This window comes from Prionailurus bengalensis, chromosome C1 (assembly GCF_016509475.1).
Source record: "Prionailurus bengalensis isolate Pbe53 chromosome C1, Fcat_Pben_1.1_paternal_pri, whole genome shotgun sequence".
NCBI lineage: Eukaryota > Metazoa > Chordata > Mammalia > Carnivora > Felidae > Prionailurus > Prionailurus bengalensis.
Window position 1 is genome coordinate 203,908,607 of NC_057345.1, and position 12,771 is coordinate 203,921,377.

General features: G+C 43.6%; 1 long non-coding RNA gene across 1 annotated transcript; it reads right to left on the bottom strand.

Annotated features, from left to right (window-relative positions):
- Positions 1-822: 822 nt before the first annotated feature.
- LOC122481779 lies at positions 823-6,302 on the bottom strand. The gene is made up of 2 exons (XR_006296935.1): positions 6,178-6,302; positions 823-933 (listed from the first exon to the last, which is right to left on the bottom strand). It is a non-coding gene; the product is annotated as an uncharacterized LOC122481779 (long non-coding RNA).
- Positions 6,303-12,771: the final 6,469 nt, after the last annotated feature.

Below are 12,771 nucleotides of genomic sequence, written 5' to 3' on the forward strand. Positions count from 1 at the left end.
CTTCTCTTCCTCCCTCTCTAATTTTTTATGGTGGTAAAATATATATAACATAAAATTTGCCATTTTAGCCATTTTAAATGTACAACCCAGTAGTGTTAATTACACGTGCATTGTTACACAACCATTATCACTGCCTACTCCAAATATTTCATCACCCCAAACAGATGGCTAGTGTGGGAGGCTGTTTTTTTCCAAAGCTGACCGCAACAATATCTCTGAAAACACGTGTAATCTACAACTGGTCTCACCATTCTTCTGTTAGGAATCAGGGTCTGATTTCCCGCCTCTTGGATCTAGGAGAGCATGTTACTGCTCTGGCTGGAGAGTATGGCAGAAGGGATGCTGTGTCCCTTTTGAAGCTGGGTAATAAAAGATGACGCAGCTTCTGCCTTCTTTGGAACACTCCTGCTTGCAGCGCTTAGCTGTCATGTAGTAAATCCTACTGCCTCGAAGCTGCTGTACTTTGCAGAAGCCAAGCCACACAGAAAAGCCATGTGAGGACGCTCTGGACAACAGTTCTTGTCTCTGAGCCATCAGGCACTTCCAGATTCTTCCAGTCCCTCGGCCTTTGAGTCTTTCAGACTGAGGTTTCAGACATCATAGATGAACAGAAACAAGTCATTCCCGCTGTGCCTGCTCCAGATTCCTGGCTCACAGAATCTGTACGCATAATGCAGTGAAGGTTGTTTTAAGTTGCTAATTCTTTGGACAGTTTGTTATGCAGCCATAGCAGAAGTATAATACAAATTATTGGTTTTAATGCATAATTAGAACACGTTAGCTCCATTCACTCCTTCCTGCTTTTTGCATTATTTTTGTGATTTAGAAGATTACGTATAGCCAGTCATGCAGATGGCCAAAATATATTTCTCATATAAATTTGATCTTCATCCGTGGTTCCTGGCTCACAGCTTTCAAGACCCTAGGAGTTTCCTGAAAGAGACAGAATGAATGGGGGAGGGGCAGAGAGGGAGAGAGACAGAATCTGAAGCAGGCTCCAGGCTCTAAGCTGTCAGCACAGAGCCCCATGCAGGGCTCAAACTCGTGAACAGTGAGATCATGACCTGAGCCAAAGTCGGATGCTTAACTGACTGAGCCACCCAGGTGCCACTATAAGGTGACTTTTGGAAAGCACCTAAGAATGTGGGCTGGTTGCCAGGGGAACCAACAGTGAGCAGAGAGATGGAACTTTCAGTCCCTCCCCCTGATTTCCAGGGAGGGGAAAGGGACTGGAGGTTGGATCAATCACCAACAGCTAATGATCTAATCAACATGCCTCTGTAACGAAGCCTCCGATAAAAAACCCAAAGGATAGGGTTTGGAAAGCTTCCAGTGTGGGGAGCCAGAACGCTTCCACATGTCACGGTGCTGGGCCCAAACTCCATGGGGACAGAAGTGCTTTTGTTCTGGGTATTGTCCTATGTTTCTCTTCATCTGGCTGTTGATTTATCTTCTTTTAAATTATTATTTTTTCTCTTTTTTATTACAGTATATTATTGTAATTGTTTTTTTTCTTTTTTCTTTCTTTTAAAAAAATTTTTTTAAATGTTTCTATTTATTTTCGAGACAGAGAGAGACAGAGCATGAGCAGGGGAGGGGCAAAGAGAGGGGGAGACACAGAATCCGAAGCGGGCTCCAGGCTCTGAGCTGTCAGCACAGAGCCCGATGCAGGGCTTGAACCCACAAACTGTGAGATCATGACCTGAGCTGAAGTCGGACGCTCAACCGACAGCCACCCAGGCGCCCCTCTTTTAAATTATTTTCAATAAACTAATAATTCAGTGAGTAATTGGGTTTCCTGAGTTTTGTGAACTGCTCTAGCAAATTAAAGCCCAAAACCTAGGACCATCTGCATTATAGCTAGTCGGTCAGAAGTACAGATAACAACCTGCACTTGTTGTGACTGGCATCTGAAGACCAGTCATGGGAACCTCCAATCTGTAGCTGGGTGGTCAGAAGCACAGGTAACAACCTGGGCTTGCAATTGGCATCTGTAGGGGTGGGGGGCACTCTTGTGGGACTGGGCACATAACCTGTGGAATCTGATGTGGATGTGAACAGTGTCAGAACTGAGCTGAATTGTAGGACAGCCAGCTGGTGTCCAAGCATCACTTGGTGGTGTGGCCTCTCCACCCCAACAGACACGTTGGAATTGCATGAGCGGAACCCTTCATTTAAAGTTACATTTTAATTCTACTATATATTGCAAGACTCCTGAAAGCAACACTTGGCTTTCTGGAGGCTTTCCTTCTTAGATTTTCAGTCTCTCACTTTGCAGCCCTAGGCTTTGACAAATGTCCTGAGAGAGTAATGCTGTGTGCTGGAAACCCCCCATGAGTTCTGCCAACATTTTTTTCTAGTTTCTCTCCCCCATGAGTGGTTCTTCTTGAAATGAAAGCCTGGACTTTCAACGTCCTTCCTGTTTCCAGAATTTCCAAATGCTCCCAGTATAAAAATACCTGTAGTGATCAGCTACACATTCTTCTTCCTCAATGTCTTCATCCCTCTCAACCTGCTACTCAAAATGTGGTCTATGGGCCTGGAGTTTGTTAGAAATGGAGAATTCAAGCCCTATCCCAGGCCTCCTGAATCAATACTTTCTCTCCATTTGTTAAAAGAAGTAAACGAAGCTTTGGTTAGAGATTAAACAGGACACTCTGGTATATTATAATAATGATAATTAATTGAGTGATGAACTTGACTTATATTATCTTCCATTCTTACAACAGCCCTGTAAATTAGGTATGTTTTATTCTTTTTATTAAAGAATTTTAGAAAATTTTATTTTTTTTTTTGAGAGAGAGAGAGAGAGTGCGAGCAGGGGAAGGGCAGAGAGAGAGAGTGAGAGAGAGAGAGAGAGAGAGAGAGAATCCCAAGCAGGCTCTGCATCATCAGTGAGGAGCATGATGCCAGGGCTGAACTCGCGAACTGTGGGATCATGACCTGAGCTGGACTCAAGAGTTGGACACCTAACCGACTGAACCACCCCGGCACCCCAGGTAGGTTTTATTCTTATTTAATTGTGGAGAACTGAGGCTTACTCAAGGGGTTATATATAATTTGCTCAACGTCTCATAGCTAGTAAGTAACATAATTGTAAAGAAATTATAAAGAAATTAATTTCTGGAGTTGTATTATATTATATTTATCATATTATAATTATGTTTATAATTATCAAGAAATTGATTTAAAAAGTTAAGACAACATACAGAAAAAGTATAAAGAATGAAAGTCACATGTAATTCACCACTGTTATTAATTTTGGTATGCATCTTTCCAATTGTGTGTGTTTGTGAGAGAGAGAGAGAGAGAGAGAGAGACAGATGAATTGTTGAAATGGTTTTGTGACTTGTTGTTTCTTAACGAAACATCGTGAGCATTTTAATACCATCTTGCTCTTTTCACTATATCTGGCTGCCTCTTGTTTCAATAAGTTCTTTTGTGTCAGGATAGGGAGCCGCATTCATGTGTCGGAGAACAGCAGCACTCCTGGTCACTCCCTTTTCATCGAGGGGCCCTCTCCCATCAAGGAAGCAGTGGCTGGCGTGTTTTATCTCATTCTTTTTAGGGAAAGACCCACACAGCAGAGAAGAAAATAGTCATTTATTTGTTTGCGAAATTTCAAGGTCAGACATATGATGAAATATTTAGGAAAAACGTATTTGCTTACTGACCGCCAGCCAGAATTTCCTGCTCTGAAGAGCCTAAGATGTACCTTAGGTGGCAGATGGGGAGACAATGACGAGGAGGTTTAGCAAAAGGAAGTCAGTCAAGAGCATTGCAGAGAGCAAGATGGAGTCACTCATGTCAAACAGTGGTCTGTGTCAAGCAATGACGCAAGCAGCTAAGAGCGTCACAGCAAAGACCAGCACCGGGGGGATGCCACACTCAGAACTGACAACCAGCAGGAACAGAGGAGGTCTGCAAAGGCCCAAGACAGATGAAATCCCTTTAGAAAGGGAGGATGTTTGAAGCAAACTATCAGAATCTGGACACTGACCCCTCTGGGTCTGACCACTTCAAAAAGGCAGCTGCCACTGAAGGCTTTGGCCGGTGGATCCCCAAACAGAACAGAGACCCTTCACTTTTTGAACAGCATAAGCACTTGCTAGTGCCAGGAGCTGACCAGGAGCGGATTGAGGCCTTATCCCAGCTGGGGATCAGACTGACTTCACTTTTGGTTCGTTAACTTCCTACCCCTGTTCGATCTTGTTTGTTGCGTGACTTGTAGGAGGTGCCCTGCTCTGTGTGACTTCTAGGAAGCCACGTTAAACATGTGAAATGTCATTGTGTTTGGAATCCCGAAGCTGCTTTATAGTGACGCTAACCCTGCTTTATGACTGAGTGAAATGGGCCTGTGGAAAGACACAACTTCAGTGTGCTCACAACAAGCATTCACAATCACCGTGGCTCCCAGCTTTGGAATTCCGGACTCTGATTTTTACTAGCTGTGTGACTTGGGCAAATTATTTTTAATCTCACCCCTCTGCTTTCTCAAATACTAGGAGAATAATATAAACCTCAGTGTTGATGCAGGAATCAAGTGAATTAATATTAGGAAAGTCTCAGAAGAGTGCTTGGCACAGAATAAGCCCTCAAATGTTAATTCTCCCTCCTTCTCCCTTTCCCTTCTTCCTCTCTTCTTCCCCCTTCTTCTAGGCTAATGTGTGTCTCTGTGTCCTGTACTTCTCCTCTGCCAATGATTTTGAGAATCAGAGATCAGAAAAGACCTGTACCAGCTTCCAGAAGGGAAGTCCCAGAGATTCCCTCATGCCCAATATGAGGACATCTGAGATATGTAGGCAGATGGGCCTGAGATGACCTCAAAGTTCATGCCCTGAGTTCAGGAAGAGTCAGATGCTTCCAGGAGCCCATGAAGGATGCAGAGGCAGGAGAGAGTTGTGTGTGTGCGGTGATGGGTGGGGGGCGGGGGGAGGGTGAGACCCTTTGGTCACCAATAGGGTTGGAATGTGCAGTCAGGCAGAAATGAGGGCATTTCAGTATGAGCCAATAGCATCTGAAGACCAGGTTGGAATCTTCACATGTGTTGGGCACAATGTAATTCCCTAAAATTAGACCCAACCACAGTATTGCACCTGCAATTCTGACACAAACTAGCGGGAGTTAGTGTTGCCTTTACAGGTTAAGGGAACAGTCCCCAACAAGACTGCCCTCACTTCAGATGCCACCTGCAAGTTGGGGGGTCCCCAAGCCCCCTATGCTTTTGACCAACTGGCTGCAGTTTCAGGGATTCCCACACCCTTATGAGGCTTGATAATTCACAAGGATGACTTACAGAACTTGGGAAAGTTCTATCCTTAAAATTACAGTTTTATTAAAAAGCATCTGAAAGAGGACCAGACAAAAGAAGAGACCAATAGGAGGATCTTGAGCAATGGAGCTTCCATGTCGTCTCTTCTTGGAATCAGGAGGTGTCGCCGTTCTAGAATATTCCTGCATTTGACAACCAGGAAACTCAACTGGGCTTTGGCATCTGGGGTTTTTATTGGCTTTTTGTTACATAGGCAGGATCTAACATATGGGCAAGCTCTCTGGCATGACTACCCCCCATCCTGAAACTATCTAGGGATCTGCTGCCACACTCCTATCCCTCATGTAATTCCAACAGCTTGGAGGCTCCAGCTCGGGACCCGGGGACAAAGACCAGACAAATTCTGTATTACACAGCAGCAAGCATCCCTAAATTTGCACAAGATAACTTTCTTATTCAAAATGGAATTCCAAATAAGAGCATGTCAGCCTCAGAAGGCCAGCACAGGGCGCCTGGGTGGCGCAGTCAGTTAATCGTCCGACTTCAGCCAGGTCACGATCTTGCGGTCCGTGAGTTCGAGCCCCGCGTCAGGCTCTGGGCTGATGGCTCAGAGCCTGGAGCCTGTTTCCGATTCTGTGTCTCCCTCTGTCTCTGCCCCTCCCCTGTTCATGCTCTGTCTCTCTCTGTCCCCCCCACCAAAAAAAAATAAAACGTTGAAAAAAAAATTAAAAAAAAAAAAAAGAAGGCCAGCACATATCCTTGGGGCAATTTCTAGAGACCTCAGGAGGCAGCGCCGGTTGGGATAATGGTGAGCTGCTCCCCCCACAAAGGCTCGAGTCACAAGGACTGGAGGACACTGTTTGCTCCAGGCAGATAATTATGTGGGGCCAGGCAAGGGGTCCTACCTTCCTATGGACCATCACCCAGCCTCTGGTTATCAGGATAAAAGGAGCTCCTCTCCACCTCCCATTTCTGCAGTAGAAATGTTCACACAACTTCGTCCTTCCTCTCTCCCCTCACATCTAGTGGAAAGAGCATTGAACTCAGTGCCCAGTTCCTGGGTTCAAAGTCCAGTTCTGCCACTGACCTTTCTTTACCTCTCTGAACTTTAGTTTTCCTTTTTTTTTTAAATTTTTTAAATGTTTACTTATTTATTTTGAGAGAGAGAGGAAGAGTGCGAGCAGGGGAGGGGCAGAGAAAGAGGGAGACACAGGATCAGAAGCAGGCTCCAGGTTCTGAGCTGTCAGCACAGAGCCAGACATGGGACTCGAACTCACAAACCATGAGATCATGACCTAAGCTGAAGCCTGACTTTCAATGGACTGAGCCACCCAGGTGCCCCTGAACTTTAGTTTTTCTTCCCTGGAGAAGGAGAATAATGACCTTTAACTATTCAAGGAGACTGTGGTATTCAAATAAACAGCTGTGAGTAGGCAGGTTTTTTTTCTTTTTTAAGTTTATTTATTTATTTTGAGAGAGAGAGAGAGAGAGAGGGAGAGAGAGAGAGAATCCCAAGTAGGCCTCTCAGTGTCAGCACAGAGCCCAATGTGAGGCTTGAACTCACAAATGGTGAGATCCTGACCTGGGTCAAAACCAAGAGTCATACACTTAACCAACTGAGCCACCCAGGTGTCCCATGTCAGTAGTCTTTTTAAAAAGAGGCAGTATATGGGAATGCAAGATGGTTCAGCCACTCTGGAAAACACTAGGGAGGTTCCTCAAAAAACTAAAAATAGAAATACCCTACGACCCAGCAATTGCACTACTAGGCATTTATCCAAGGGATACAGGTTTGTTTCGAAGGGACACATGCACCCCCATGTTTATAGCAGCACTGTCGACAATAGCCAAAGTATAGAAAGAGCCGAAATATCCATTGATGGATGAATGGATAAAGAAGGTGTAGTATATATATACAATGGAGTATTACTCGGCAATCAAAAAGAATGCAATCTTGCCATTTGCAACGACGTGGATGGAACTGGAGGGTATTATGCTAAGTGAAATTAGTCAGTCAGAGAAAGACAAAAATCATATGACTTTACTCATATGACTTCACTCATAATATAAAAACAGGGAGGGGGACAAAACATAAGAGACTCATAAATATGGAGAACAAACTGAGGGTTACTGGAAGGGTTGTGGGAGGGGGGGATGGGCTAAATAGATAAGGGGCTTTAAGGAATCTACTCCTGAAATGAGTGTTGCACCATATGCTAACTAATTTGGATGTAAATTTAAAAAAATAAAAAATAAAATAAATAAAATAAAAAGAGGCAGTATAGGGGTGCCTGGGTGGCTGAGTCGGTTAAGCGTCTGACTTCAGCTCAGGTCATGATCTCACAGTTGGCAAGTTCAAGCCCAGCGTTAGGCTGACAGCTCAGAGCCTGGAGCCTGCTTCAGATTCTGTGTCTCCCTCTCTCTCTGCCTCTCCCCCACTCATTCTACCTCTCTCCCTCTCTCTCTCTCTCTCTCTCTCTCTCTCTCTCTCAAAAATAAATACTTTTAAAAAAGAGGCAGTATATCAGTTGTCTCAGGTTGCTATTACAAAGTACCACAGACAGGGTGGCTTGACCAGCAGACATTTATTTTCTCACAGTTCTGGAGGCCAGAAGTCTGAGATCGAGGTGTCTGCGAGGTTGGTGTTTTCCTAAGACCTCTCTCTTTTTGGCTCGTAGACATCCTCCTCAGATGTCTTCACTTGGTTTCCTCTGTGTGTGTGTGTCCAAATCTCCCCATAAGGTCCTGTGAGTTTAGGGGCCATTCAACCTCGTCTCACCTTGATCACCTCTTCAAAGGCCCTATCTCCAAATATAGTCACGTTCTGAGGTGCTGGGGGTTAAGACTTCAGCACGTGGATTTGGGGGGTCGACGATTCAGTCCATCACAAGCAATATTTCAAATGGGACTGCATTAGCTCAGGAACAGGCAGAGAGAAGAGTGGGGCATAAAGCAGGGGGTGAAAACCAGCACACTCACAGATTTTTGTTTGCACTGATTAATTTGTTTATTAAAGCTGTAGGAGGTTTTCATATAAAAATTCAGATTTTGGGGGCTGCTCTTCTAAAATCTAAGAGTTCCAGGGGCGCTTGGGTGGCTCAGTTGGTTTAGCGTCTGACTAGGCTCAGGTCATGAGCTCACGGTTCAGGAGTTCCAGCCCCGTGTCGAGCTCTGTGCTGAGAGCTGGGAGCCCGGAGCCTGCTTCAGATTCTGTGTCTTCCTCTCTCTGTGCCCCTCCCCTGCTCACACTCTGTCTCTCTGTCTCTCTGTCTCTCTCTCTCTCTCTCTCTCTCAAAAATAAACATTAAAAAAAATAAAAAATAAAATAAAATCTAAGAGTTCTAGCCACACCAGGCCTGTATTCCCACATGGCAACACTTGGCTGAAGCTGGGTGGTAGCTGCCCTGGGGCTGAATCCTGTAGTTGCCCCAATTCCCAGCACACCCCCACCCCCTCATTGCCTATTCTGATCCCCAGCCTGGTCTGTTTCACCTAAAGTTGTTATGGCTTTTGGTCTCTGGGATGAAGAACAGAGAAATAGAAATAGATTCAAATGCATACTAGAAATGAAGAAAAAATGTATGTGGTATTTCAAACCTATGGGGATACATTGTGTGGAAGAATTGACCATGCCATCCCATCCCCAATCAGAGGACCATTTTTTAATGTTTATTTATTTTGAGAGAGAGAGAGAGAGAGAGAGAGAGAGAGAGAGAGAGAGAGAGAGAGATACAGAGCATGAGTGGGGGAGGGACAGAGAGAGAGGGAAACACAGAGTCCGAAGAGAGTTCCCGGCTCTGAGCTGTCATCACGGAGCCTGATGTGGGGCTTGAACCCACAGACCATGAGATCATGACCTGAGCTGAAGCTGGATGCTCAACTGACTGAGACACCCAGGCGCCCCATTTGGAGGACAATTGTTGACTTGAGTTTAAGGCAAGTGCTTTTCGCCAGGTGTCAGAGAGTGCAGTCATTAAGAGCTAGTGTAGAGCTTCTGTGATGCCAGTAGTTCTCCCAGACCCCAAGAAAGGCAGGAGAGAAACCAGTTGCTTTGTTCTTCAGCAAAATAATTGATGCTCACTCATTCTATTTAATTTAAAAGGAAATATTTTTGCTTCAATACGGTTTAGGCTGCACAAATTACAAAAGTAATTTGTCTAGAGTGAGATGCTTACTTTTACAGGTCAGCTGGTAGAGGAACCATGTCAGCAACCCTGGCGCCATGTTCGCTGGTGGGAATATTGTGAATAAAATAGGAACTGGAGGTTCTTCCTTCATCATCGGCCAAGAGCTGGGTGCCCACCCACCCTGTGCCTCTGGGACCATTGGCTGAAACTCAGGGTTGCATGAAACTACCAAACTAAGACTCAGAACCTTTTCTGAAGAAAAGAATCCAGGCTCCTTGGGGAAGAGGTAGGGTTTTCCCAAGGAAGGGAAAGTAGAGTTTCTCCACTTCAAGACTTGAAGAAGAGAATGCAAGAGGGACAATGAACAAACCCAGAGCTGCAGAACCCAGTTAGAAAGCTGTGGAAGAAGCATCTGAAGCACAGGGTCATGAAGGTCTAGGGCACCAGCTGCCTACCTTCGGGCAACTTGAAGGAGAACGTTGGATTCTCCTATGTAGGGATTCCCCTCTGAAAATGTCCAAACTTTTTGCTAAAAAGTTTGGAAACATGTGCTGTACGGTGTTGGGAACACTAAAGAGGCAGAGTGGCGTGATATGAATGGGTATGTCCCTTCCCATATCCTCCTGGCCTCCAGTGAGGATGGAGGGTAACCTTGGGTAAACTGTAGCTCTGAGCTGCAGGTGGTAATTGTAATATCAGAGGATGATCCAGAGACAGCTCCTGAAAGCTACATGGCACCAAAGGAATGTTCTGGAGTGAAATGGAAGATCAAATCTGTTAAGTCTTATAATTTAAAGGATGCTGCTCCCCCCAGATAGGAGATGGGGGCACCCCCAGCAAATTCCTGAGCTATTATTTAATAAATGATGTTGGAATAGTTAGATGTTATTTAATTTAATAACGGTGGGATAATTAGATATGTTAACACCGGTTAACAGGTCAAACCGGAAACAAAAATTAATTTCAGATGGATTGACTTGCTAATTGTGAAAAAAAATACAGCATGTAAAAAACAAAGCTATTAAATATAAGGTAAAGTATATGAAAGTTTTTCCCCCTAACAATCTTGGGATAGTCCCAAGCAAGATTTGACACCAAAAAGTCATTAAAGGAAAAATTGCCAGACTGGACCACACAGAAATGAACAAAAGATATCTTAAATACAGCAAAGATATAGGAAACAGATGACCAGGAGAAAATACTTGTAGTATATATAACAGAGAAAGGTTAATCTCCTGAAATAGGAAAAGAAGACCAACAAGCTAATAAGAAAGAAAAAAAAACAACAACAGGAAAAAGATGAAAGGATATAATTAAGGGCTTCATAGAAGAAATAGAACGGGTCCATAAGAATATGCATTTTTATGTCAATACTGCCCAAAGCAATCTATATATTCAATGCAATACCTATCAAAATAACACCAGCATTCTTCACAGAGCTAAAACAAACAATCCTAAAATTTGTATGGAACCAGAAAAGACCCCAAATAGCTGACGCAACCTTGAAAAAGAAAACCAAAGCTGGAGGCATCACAATCCCAGACTTCAAGCTGTATTACAAAGCTGTAATCATCAAGACAATATGGTACTGGCACAAGAACAGACACTCAGATCAATGGAACAGAATAGAAAACCCAGAAATGGACCCATGAACATATGGCCAACTAATCTTTGACAAAGCAGGAAAGATATCCAATGGAATAAAGACAGTCTCTTCAGCAAGTGGTGCTGGGAAAACTGGACAGCGACATGCAGAAAAATGAACCTGGACCACTTTCTTACACCATACACAAAAATAAACTCAAAATGGATGAAAGACTTAAACGTAAGACAGGAAGCCATCAAAATCCTCAAGTAGAAAGCAGGCAAAAACCTCTTTTACCTCGGCCACAGCAACTTCTTACTTAACATATCTCCAGAGGCAAGGGACACAAAAGCAAAAATGAACTATTGGGACTTCATCAAAATAAAAAGCTTCTGGGGTGCTTGGGTGGCTCAGTCGGTTGAGCGTCTGACTTCGGCTCAGGTCATGATCTCACAGCTCGTGAGTTCGAGCCCCATGTCGGGCTCTGTGCTGACAGCTTGGAACCTGGAGCCTGATTTGGATTCTGTGTCTCCCTCTCTCTCTGCCCCTAACCCACTCGCATCCTGTCTCTGTCTCAAAAATAAATAAACATTAAAAAAATAAAAATAAATAAAAATATTCTGCACAGTGAAGGAAACAATCAGCAAAACTAAAAGGCAACCGATGGAATGGGAGAAGATATTTGCAAACGACATACCAGATAAAGGGTTAGTATCCAAAATCTATAAAGAACTTAGGAAACTCAACACCCAAAAAACAAATAATCCAGTGAAGAAATGGACGAAAGACATGAATAGACACTTCTCCAAAGAAGACATCAAGATGGTCAGCCGACACATGAAAAAATGCTCAACATCACTCATCATCAGGGAAATACAAATCAAAACCACAATGAGATACCACCTCACACTTGTCAGAATGGCTAACATGAACAACTCAGGCAACAACAGATGTTGGCGAGGATTCGGAGAAAGAGGATCTCTTTTGCGTTGTTGGTGGGAATACAAACTGGTGCAGCCACTCTGGAAACCAGTATGGAGGGTCCTCAAAAAATCAAAAATAGAACTACCCTACGACCCAGCAATTGCATTATTAGGTATTTATCCAAGGAATACAGGTGTGCTGTTCCAAAGGGGCACATGCACCCCAGTGTTTATAGCAGCCCTATCAACAATATCCAAAGTATGGAAAGAGCCCGAATGCCCATCAACAAATGAATGGATAAAGATGTGGTATATATATATATACGATGGATAATTACTTGGCAGTCAAAAAGAATGAAATCTTATCATTTGCAACTATGTGGATGGAACTAGAAGGTATTATGCTAAGAGAAATTAGAGAAAGACAAATATCTTATGACTTCACTCATATGAGTACTTTAAGATACAAAACAGATGAACATAAGGAAAGGGAAGCAAAAATAATATAAAAACAGAGAGGGGGACAAAACATAAGAGACTCTTAAATATGGAGAACAAACAGAGGGTTGCTGGAGGGGTTGTGGGAGGGAGAGATGGGTTAAATGGGTAAAGGGCATTAAGGAATCTACTCCTAAAATCATTGTTGCACTATATGCTAACTTGGATGAAATTTAAAAATAAATAAATAAATTATAAAAAATGAAATGAAATGAAATAAAATGAAATAAAGTAAAAAAAAATTTAAGGGGTGCCTGGTGGCTCAGCCCATTAAGATACCCCACCACCGATTCTTGATTTTGCCTCAGGTCATGATCTCACAGTTCATGGGATCAAGCCCCAAGTCAGGCTCTGTGCTGACATCTC